Genomic DNA, 9,862 nt, shown 5'->3' with positions numbered 1-9,862 from the left:
AACTTTTGTCAAATTACTCTGTAACTTGCAACTATGATGAAATGAGATGCTTTTGGAAATCAGCTGCAATTAATACTGTCACTGAAATATCAGCCACTATTTGGAGAAGGCCACCCACATGCTTAGCTGGACAAGTCTTTTTTTGCTTCAGTGACAGCATCAGTTGCAGCTGATTTCCACAAGCATCTCACTTCATCATAGATGCAGGTAACAAAATAATTTGACAAGTTAAAATTTTACAGCTAGTTGTCGACTTACGACCTATGCAAGTTATGACTGATCAACTTTTCGACCACCCACAACTAAAACGACTGGGAAGCGACTTGAGCAAGAAAGAATGGTGTCCAGCTGATCATACGATAGTTTTCCCCAGCTCCCACCTCTCTATGCACGCAGCTCACTTTTCGAGCTGCTAATGACTATTATCATGCATCGGCAACAAGGATATAACTCCAGTAAACTTATGCCATCAAACACAACCGTAGATAAAATTGAGAGAGAATAATTTTAATCAAAACTTCAGGTCTTGAAAGAACACATTTTGCTGTTGTTTTCATGCCGATAAAAGATGATTAACATAACTAACGGTAAAGCTCGGACTACAAAGAAATCAAGTGAAAATACCAAATGGAATCACATAATATTTTTACACTATAAACATGCCCACAACGCAATCTGTTTATGAAAAAATAATTTCGTTCATGAGACGTATTAAATTTATATTTTGACTTAAAAACTCGTTGCATAATGACAAATTACATAGTCTCACATAAGTAAAGTATCTAGATATTTGATGCTAACTAGAAGCAAGGCAATTCGCTCCGAACTGAGTTAAAATACGGTGAACTAAACTCGTATTCGCCATCAGCTGATTTCCAAACCAAAGCATTGACTGCTTTGTTAGTACAGGCAGTCCCTGGGTTAGACGGGGGTTCCGTTCTTGAGACGCGTCGTAAGCCGAAAATCGTCGTAAGCCGGAACATTGTCAAAAATCCTAAGAAAACCTTACTTTTAATCCTTTAGGTGCATTCAAAACTATGTAAACTGCATTCTTATTGCATTTTCATCAAAAAAAACTTTAAATATTGATTATTTTGCATTTTTGGTGTCATATTTCATCTGCCAGATCAGCATTTGTAGGCGTCGTAACTCTGGAACATGTGTCGTAACCCTGGAACATGCGTCGTAACCCTGGAAATAATTTCTGATGAATATAATTGAAAAGCGTTGTAACCTCGGAACGTCGTAAGCCGAGACCGTCGTAACCCGGGGACTGCCTGTATTTTAAGATACAATAATATGAGAATACATACCATATTATTGGATAGTGTAATGTATAACTTTTTAAAAGATTCATGGAAAAGATGCATACATATTCATTGTTTTTATTTCATAAATATACATAGCCGTCAGCAGCCTGACATCGCTCAATTAGGTATGCCGATGTTGGTTCAAATCTGATTCCCATTTCGTGTCCAATTTTTTTTTTTTTTCTACTGCTATATCATAGTCAGAATGCACGGAACCTCCAAAATTGGCTTATATTAATAAATTACTAAATTACAGTAGTGCCTCAGGTTACGAAATTAATCCGTTCTGAAGCGGCCTTCGTAACCTGATTTTTTCGTATCTAGAACTACGTTTTACATGTAAATTGCCTAATTTGTTCCAAGCCCTAGAAAAACACCACAGTAAATTTTATAATAAAGCTAAGTTGACCAATAAACAATGAAATACAGCAATTTGGACCATTAAATACTTAACCTAACCTGTAAGTAAAGTGTATTTCTGGGCTCAGCCATGTCGCTCCGTGAAATACGTTCCTTTAGCGCTATTTCGTCTTTAGTGTACAGGGTACAAGAAATAGTGTGTGTACATGTATGTAGTAAAATGTGGAACCTTACCTTTCGAGTGAGGTGATGTCCGAAAGTGGCAACAGAGGACAAACAGCAGAAAACATGAACACTTAAACTTTACAAAACACATTAAAAAATGGCAGAAAACATTAACACTAAACTTTACGAAACACATTAACAAATGGCAGAAAACATTAACACTTCTTGCTTACCTCCATCTTCGTCTCAATAGAAAAGATCCTCTTCTTTCCGTGAACTTCAGCAACATTCTTGGGACCCATGGCTAATAACGTAAGTCATTAAGTTCACACACAACACAATTAAGTAACTTACAGTACAACGAGAGCAAAATCACTAACATGAATTTACATTAACAAACGAAATATATGTGAATGAACGAATTCCAGAGATGTTTATGATAATGCTGCCACAAAAAAATGGTCAAGGAATGCCTTTACATAGAGGCATGATGGGACATGCTGATCAATAGGAGAGCAGGATCTTATAGCGGTGACTAGCATCAGGAACCAATGGGAGAGCGGGAGGATGGTGGCCAGTCTACTGAGTTGGCGGCGTGCCAGTTTTAAAATTGTTCTCGGCGGCCCAGCCGAATCTCGGACTTTACCCTTTTGCAACCTGAATTATTTTCATATACAGAAGCAAAAAAATCTTTGTCTTTGCTTTCGTAACCTGAATTTTTCGTACGAAGGGACTTTCGTAAGAGGTTCCACTGGATGTCGTACGTATTATGTAGTATACAGTATACTGTAGGTTAGGCTACTATATTCGTATATATACGATATATGTACCATGATAACATCATCATCGTATACGCGAGGCTAACTTGTTAAATGTTATTCAATTTCTCTTTGTACTGAATTCTCATAAGCCAATGTGCATTGAACATAGAGAATTAGCTGAAATTAATAATTACTATGCCATATATGTATAAAGTATGCTGTGTAGTGTAGGTTAGGCTACCCTATATGTAAAGATGGTACGATTACCCTAGTGGGAGGCTAGGCTAGTATAATATTCTTATGGTAAATTAACATGGGCCGACTTACATCCACATCGATTTACAACCGGTTGGTCATAACCAATTGTGGTTGTAAGTTGACAACTACCTGTATTGTCATCCTTGAAGAGCACAAAAAGAGCAATTTGCAGTGGAGTTGGATGTTTTTTTACATTACAAGTGATCATATTCCCAATAAGAATAAAGTCGGAGAATCCTCATTCAGTTCTGGTGAAACTTTTGCGAGAAGGTTTAAAAGAGAGTAAGACAGCTTTTTTTGCAGATAATTTTGACATTTGTTTCTTTTAGGCAAACTAAGTCTTGTCCTGTAACTGGGAGAAATCTTTCATGATAGCTTTAGCTACTTTTTGAAGAGCCATATCTAACTCTTCATCATCTTCACTGTGGCTGTTGCATTGTCCTGGTGCATCACTATCTTGGAAAATCCTTTAGCTGACAAGATTACAAGGCCATTGATATTTGCAGAAGTATGATTAAGCAACTCATAATGACGAAGGTTTCAGCTCCCATCATAGTTCAGATACTTGTTATTCAATAAGACTGATGTCTATATTTGAGGGCTTCATCAGTTCATTTATTCGTGCATTCAGATGCTTTTGCATTACTTAATCTCTCTAAACCTCTGCTTCGTGTGTCAAATCTCTGAATGCAGTCTACATGATATCTAGCTTTTGCTGCATAGAGATCACCTACTGCACCTTCTAGACTAATAATTCCAACATTGCCAGCTAAGTCATCTTTTCGTTCATCACATTTTCTCATAATTAAGTCCACGACTGGCAATGGAACTTTACCTTTCCTTTCATATTCATATTCAACACTGGATTTTTGGGGGTCTTTTTTTTGTGTGTGTGTTGCATATCTGACCACAATAGACAGCATTCATTGAAGCTAAAATCCAGAGTAACAGAACAGCATATCTGTCTGGTAGGTATAAATAACTGGCTTGCTGTTGTGGCAGGGTTTCTTGTTTTTTTTTACAATCTTCTGCATAGCAGAACTCAAAAATACACTAAGCTTCTTTTTTCTCCTTAATTACTATTCTTTATGCTCAACAAGTATCTGAAAATAAACTGGGCTTTTTATATATAGTTTGACAGGTTATATTTAGAGATGGGAAACACTGAAAATTCAACTATGTTATAGATCAATCTGCTAGGCAGATAAAGCTACATCTATCTTTTTGCCAAAAATATGTAAAAGTTTCCAAAATTAAATGTAATCCTCATACCAGATTGCACATAAAAAGTGATTCTATGCTATTTATTTTGGTTCCAACACCCAAAAACCTAGGTTTAAAACACCAAAGTAATCTTTCTAAGTGAATTTGTTGTGAAGTACACAAGGTTGGTAGATATTACAGCCACCCTTTTGAATTTTTCTGATTGCTCAAGGGTGGGAACAACACAACCGGCTAAACTTGGTCACAGAGAATGAACCAAGTCTCCTTGTGCAAAACTATTCTCTTGTAGCCAGGGTACTAAGAAAGCATCTTTTGGGTGAGATTTCTAAGGGAAGCATTTTGAAGCAGTTCAGCAGAGAAAATGAGACATTTCAGTATGATGTCCAAGTGATGTTGAAAGGATTTTCTTGATTTGACGTGTAAAAAAAATTTGATGAGGTTGCCAATGTTGTGATTAGTCGACAAATCCATTCCACTATGTCTGAAAACCGAGCTAAGCACCAACCTAAACCTTTGATGATAAGAGGTTGATAATTTCTTGACAGGTCTCAGACGAAGAGATATTATGGTGGCTGCACCATCTACTGAAGACTGCCCCTTTGGACTGATAGAGCTTTGTAGAAGACTTTTTGCAATTGCCTCTGCTGCCTGTCGCGAAAAGCCTTTGCTCTGATGAAGTGCTTTGGCAGTCTGAAGCCTGTCAGGGACAAAGCGGACAACATTTGATGGAATCTGAGGAAGTGGGGTTGTTTGAGCTGAGACCGTTTTTTGTGGGCGTAACCTTGGGTAATCCACTAATAGGCAAACTGGATATGGAAACAATTTCTTGTTTGGCCAAAAGGGGGCAACGAGTCATGAAGGTGCCCTGCTGTCCTGACAATTAGTATAGTACTTTCCTGATCATCCAAAAGAGGAAAGATGTCAACATCCAGTCCTGAAGTATGACATCGTCCATGCCCGAGAATCTGGAACAGGGGAGTAGAAGAAAGGAAGTCTGAGGTCTTGAAAAGGCAAAAAGAGATATGGTTGGTTTTCCCTTCATAACCACCTTAAATTATTGCAAACTAATGGGTTCAGGGTCCATTTGGCTGGAAGGACCTACTTGTTACGACTGTTTGTCCGCAATAGGGTTCATCCTCCCCTGAATGAACCTGTTGGAAAGGCAGCCTTTATTTTCTTCTGCCTACAAGAGGAGATCCCTTGTTGTTTTGTACAGAAAGGAGTGTGTGCCTGTTTTTTTAATGTAAGAGAGGGCAGTCGTGTTGTCTGTGTGAACTACTATATTTTCATACAATCAACTTACCTGTCAGATATATACATAGCTAAGACTCCGTCGTCCCCGACAGAAATTCAAATTTCGCGCCACTCGCTACAGGTAGGTCAGGTGATCTACCGGACTAGGAACCATTCCCGTTTTCTACTCATATATTTTCTGTCGCCGGTGGTATCAACATCGTTGCTGCCACCTCCTGACTGGAATTCGCTTTTCTAGACAATTGATCATCTTTTTGTGGACTTTTGGTGACGTACCTGGATCGTTGTTTTGGCATTCGCTACTGTGGACTGGATTTGGACTTGCTTTTGATTTTTCTTCAAGAATGTCTGATTCAAGTGGTTGTGTGAGAGTGTGTGTGAATGTAGGCTGCAAGGTGAGGATACCGAAGGCTTCGGTTGATCCTCACACTGTATGTCGCAAATGTAGAGGTTTTGATTGTTCTATTTCTAACACCTGTCATGAATGTGAGAGGTTGAATGTTGAGGAATGGAAGACTCTAACTTCTTACTTGAAGAAGTTAGAAAGGGATAGAGTCAGAAGGGCGGCATCTAAGGGTGCGGGTAGTAGTACAAGGCCTATTGAGCCTTTTAATGATTCTAACTCTTCCCTTAACTATGCATTTGATTCTAATTCTGTATCAGGGCCCTCACTGGCTTTACATTCAGATTCGGCCTCGGAAATTGCTGAACTGAAAGCTACTCTTCACAGGATGAAATCCAAAATGGCTGCCATGAAAGGTAAGGATTGTGAAAGTGACTATTATAGTGAAGTGAGTGTCCCCAGTGTTGTGGAGGGGGCGTCTGACTGTCTCTGCGACGCTCCCAGGCCTAGACCTCTTCCAAGCTCCCAAGCCCAGAGGAGAAGGAAAGTCGAAAGCCGTACGGAGGTTGTGGAGAATTCCCCCCGGTCAGGCGTCCCTTCAGCAGGCTCTGTAAATAGACAGACTGCTCAGGACCGCTATAGGAAAAGCGTCCTCAGAGAGAGCTTCTCTTCGTCCGCTTCTCCCTCTCCTAAACGAGGGTGGAAGGATTCGGACCTGTCCAGGCCCCTGAAAAGGCACTGGAAAGATCCTGTTTTGGATTCTAGCCCCGACCGCTTTTCGGAAGAAGCGCCTCCTTCGATCAAGAAGGCTAAGAGGGTTTTGACGTCCCATGGTTTGGACAAAACTCCTTCGAGGTCTCCCTCTCCGTTCAAGAAGACGCCGGAGAAGCTTCCAAGAGGATCATTTTGGCTGTGCAAGAACAGTTATCCGCCTTGGTAGGAGTCCTTTCGAAGGATCCCCCTCGTAAGAAAGACGTGAGGCTTCCTGTCAAGAAGTCTCATCTTCCTTCTCCCGCCAGGAGTGAGGCTCCTGTGGGACGTGAGGCGTTTGAGATCTATTCTGATAGAGACTCTTTGTACGATTTTGAAACGCCAGACAAGCGCGAGGCGCCAGTCAAGCGCGAGGTTTCCTCCAGACGAGAAGCGTCTTACAGGATTAAAGCGCCAGACAAGCGAGAAACGCTTTACAGGCGCGAGGATATATCCAGACGTGATACGTCTGCCAGACCAGCAGCGTCAGCCGAGCGCGAGGAAGCAGCCAGGCGCGAGGATTCAGCCAGGCGCAAGGCGCCAGACAAGCATCATCCATACAAGGATATGGCACCAGAAAGGCGCGAGGCGCCAGCCAGGTGCGAGGCGTCAGTCAGGCGCGAGATTTTAGAGAGGCGCGAGGCATCAGTCAGGCGCGAGGCGCCAGCCAAGCGCGAGGAGTTAGCCAGGCGCGAGGCGCTAGCCAGGCGCGAGGCGCCCCCAGGCCACAGGCGCGAGGCGCCAGCCAGGCGCGAGGAGCCAGCCAGCGCTAGGAGCCAGCCAAGCAGGAGCGCTATACATACTCTTAGCCCCTCTCCTATTTAGGGAGTTTTGGGTCCTCCCGTAAAAGAGAGAGTTATTGGGCAGGAAGACCCGGAACGGGAATTGACTTCTCCTTCTGATCCGATTTTGGAAGAGGACTCAGAAGACGAGACTCACGGCAGAGAAGGGCTGTCTAACTACAAAGTTTTGACAGCTCTCCTCCTGCAGGAATACGGAGATGCATTGATCCCTGCCGCTCCTCCTTCGCCTCGTTCACTTTTTTATTTTTTCAAGCTCTAAGAAGCCGCCCCGAAGTCGTCGGCTTTCTTGAAGATGAGGCCGACGATTTCTATGAAGAGAGCTCTTCAGTCGCTGGATAGCTGGATGCTAACCAAGAAGGAGCTAGTCAGAACGGTGTTTTGCATGCCTCCCGCTAGACTTACGGGCAAGAGAGGTATTTGGTACCAGACTGGGGAGAATATGGGGCTCACTCTCCCAGCTTCGGCTGAAGCTGACTTTTCCAGTCTGGTAGATGCATCCAGGAGACATAGCCTTCATACTGCGAAGATAACTTGGGGTCTTTCAGAGTTGGATCATCTCCTCAAGGGACTTTTTCACATTTTAGAAGTCTTCAACTTCCTAGATTGGTCCCTTGGGGTGATGTCCAAGAAGGCTCATGCCTCGGAAGGACTCGATCCGGACGTACTCCTTGCAATTTTGTCCTGTATTGACAAGGCGGTACAGGATGGCTCAGGGGAAGTTTCTTCCTTATTTGGAGCAGGTCTCTTGAAGAAGAGATCTGTTTTTAGCGCTTTCTTGACAAAAGCGGTATCCCATTCGCAAAGGGCAGCCTTGTTGTTCGCTCCCCAGGTCTGACTTTCTGTTCCCTTCGCAGTTGGTGAGGGACATTTCCCGTTCTCTGACGGAGAAGCAACACAGGATCTTCTCCTGCAATCATCCAGGAAGAAGAGACCAGTGATGGTGGGAGACAAGAAAGGTGTTTCTACGCCTGTTCGGCCCTTTCGAGGAGGCCCTCCCGCTAGAGTTACCGCTAAAAGAAAAGCGACTGAGAAGAGAGGTAGAGCCTCTTTCCATCCCTTTAAAAGGGGTTGGGGAAAGTGAAGTGGCGCTCCTCCAAACACCAGTAGGTGCCAGGCTCCGGGGATTTGCGGAAGCCTGGACTCTCATAGATACAGACGCTTGGTCTATGTCTGTTCTACAGAAGGGATACCTCATTCCTTTCCTGGACAATCCTCGCCTGACGTCAACTCCGCGGGAATTGTCCGCCAATTACAAGGACCCTGTGTTGAAAGATACTCTTCAACAAATGGTGGATCAGATGTGGGACAAGAGAGCTATAGAGCTAGTGCTGGATCAAAGCTCCCCAGGGTTTTACAATCGTCTTTTCTTGGTTGCGAAAGCCTCGGGGGGCTGGAGACCAGTTCTGGATGTCAGCGCTCTGAACAAGTTTGTTCAGAAACAGAAGTTCTCCATGGAGACCTCTGCATCAGTCCTTGCGGCTCTTCGCCAAGGGGATTGGATGGTGTCTCTGGATCTCCAGGATGCCTATTTTCACGTCCCGATCCATCCTTCGTCGAAGAAGTACCTCCGTTTCATGACGGGGGGAAGGATCTTCCAATTCAGAGCCTTGTGTTTCGGCCTGTCTACGGCGCCTCAGGTTTTCACGAGCCTTATGAAAAATGTGGCGAGATGGCTTCACCTGAAAGGAATCAGTATATCTCTATACCTAGACGACTGGCTCATCAGAGCAAAGTCAGAGAAACAGTGTTTGGAGGACCTGACTGTGACACTAAACCTGATAAAGACCTTAGGATTACTCGTGAACCTCGAGAAGTCCCAACTGATCCCCAGCCAGAACTTGGTCTATCTGGGGATTCGGATGGATTCTCGGGGTTTTCGAGTATTTCCTTCTCAAGAGAGACTAACGAGAGGTTTAGAGAAAGTCTCTCTCTTCCTAAGGAAGGAACGTACTTCGGCGAGGGAAATGGTTGAGCCTATTAGGGACTCTTGCCTCGCTCGAACAGTTCTTTCCTCTAGGAAGACCTTCATCCTCCCGTCCGCTCAGTTCTTCCTCAGAAGATCGTGGAAACATGAAGACAGGGCTTCTCTCGGACAGTTTTCCCATTCCAGTTCTGATGAAACGCCATTTAGAATGGTGGTTACTCCCACTGAAGGAAAACAAGGGTACTTCCCTAGAAACGCAGAACCCAAACCTTGTATTGTTTTCCGACGCGTCGGAAAAAGGTTGGGGAGCAACCTTGGGAAAGAGAGAGGTGTCAGGCACTTGGAATGCTCTTCAAGTGTCCTGGCACATAAACTGCAAAGAGCTGTTTGCCGTACACCTAGCCCTAAAGAGCTTCGAACCTTTAGTGAGGAACAAGATAGTCCAAGTGAATGCGGACAATACAAACCGCCCTTGCATACATTCGAAAGCAAGGAGGTACTCACTCGTATGCCCTTTACGAGCTCGCAAGAGACCTGCTGTTGTGGACATCTCAAAGGAACATCTCTCTTTTGACCGAGGTTTGTTCAAGGAGTAAGGAACGTGAGAGCAGACAGGCTGAGCAGGAGGAACCAGGTCCTTCATACCGAATGGCCCAACCCTCCACTCAGAAGTTTGTCCGGAATCTCTGGTCTCTTTGGGGGACTCCTCA

This window comes from Macrobrachium nipponense, chromosome 5 (assembly GCF_015104395.2).
Source record: "Macrobrachium nipponense isolate FS-2020 chromosome 5, ASM1510439v2, whole genome shotgun sequence".
NCBI classification, from domain to species: Eukaryota; Metazoa; Arthropoda; class Malacostraca; order Decapoda; family Palaemonidae; genus Macrobrachium; species Macrobrachium nipponense.
The sequence above is the reverse complement of the archived record's forward strand: the minus strand, read 5'-3'. Positions refer to the sequence as shown.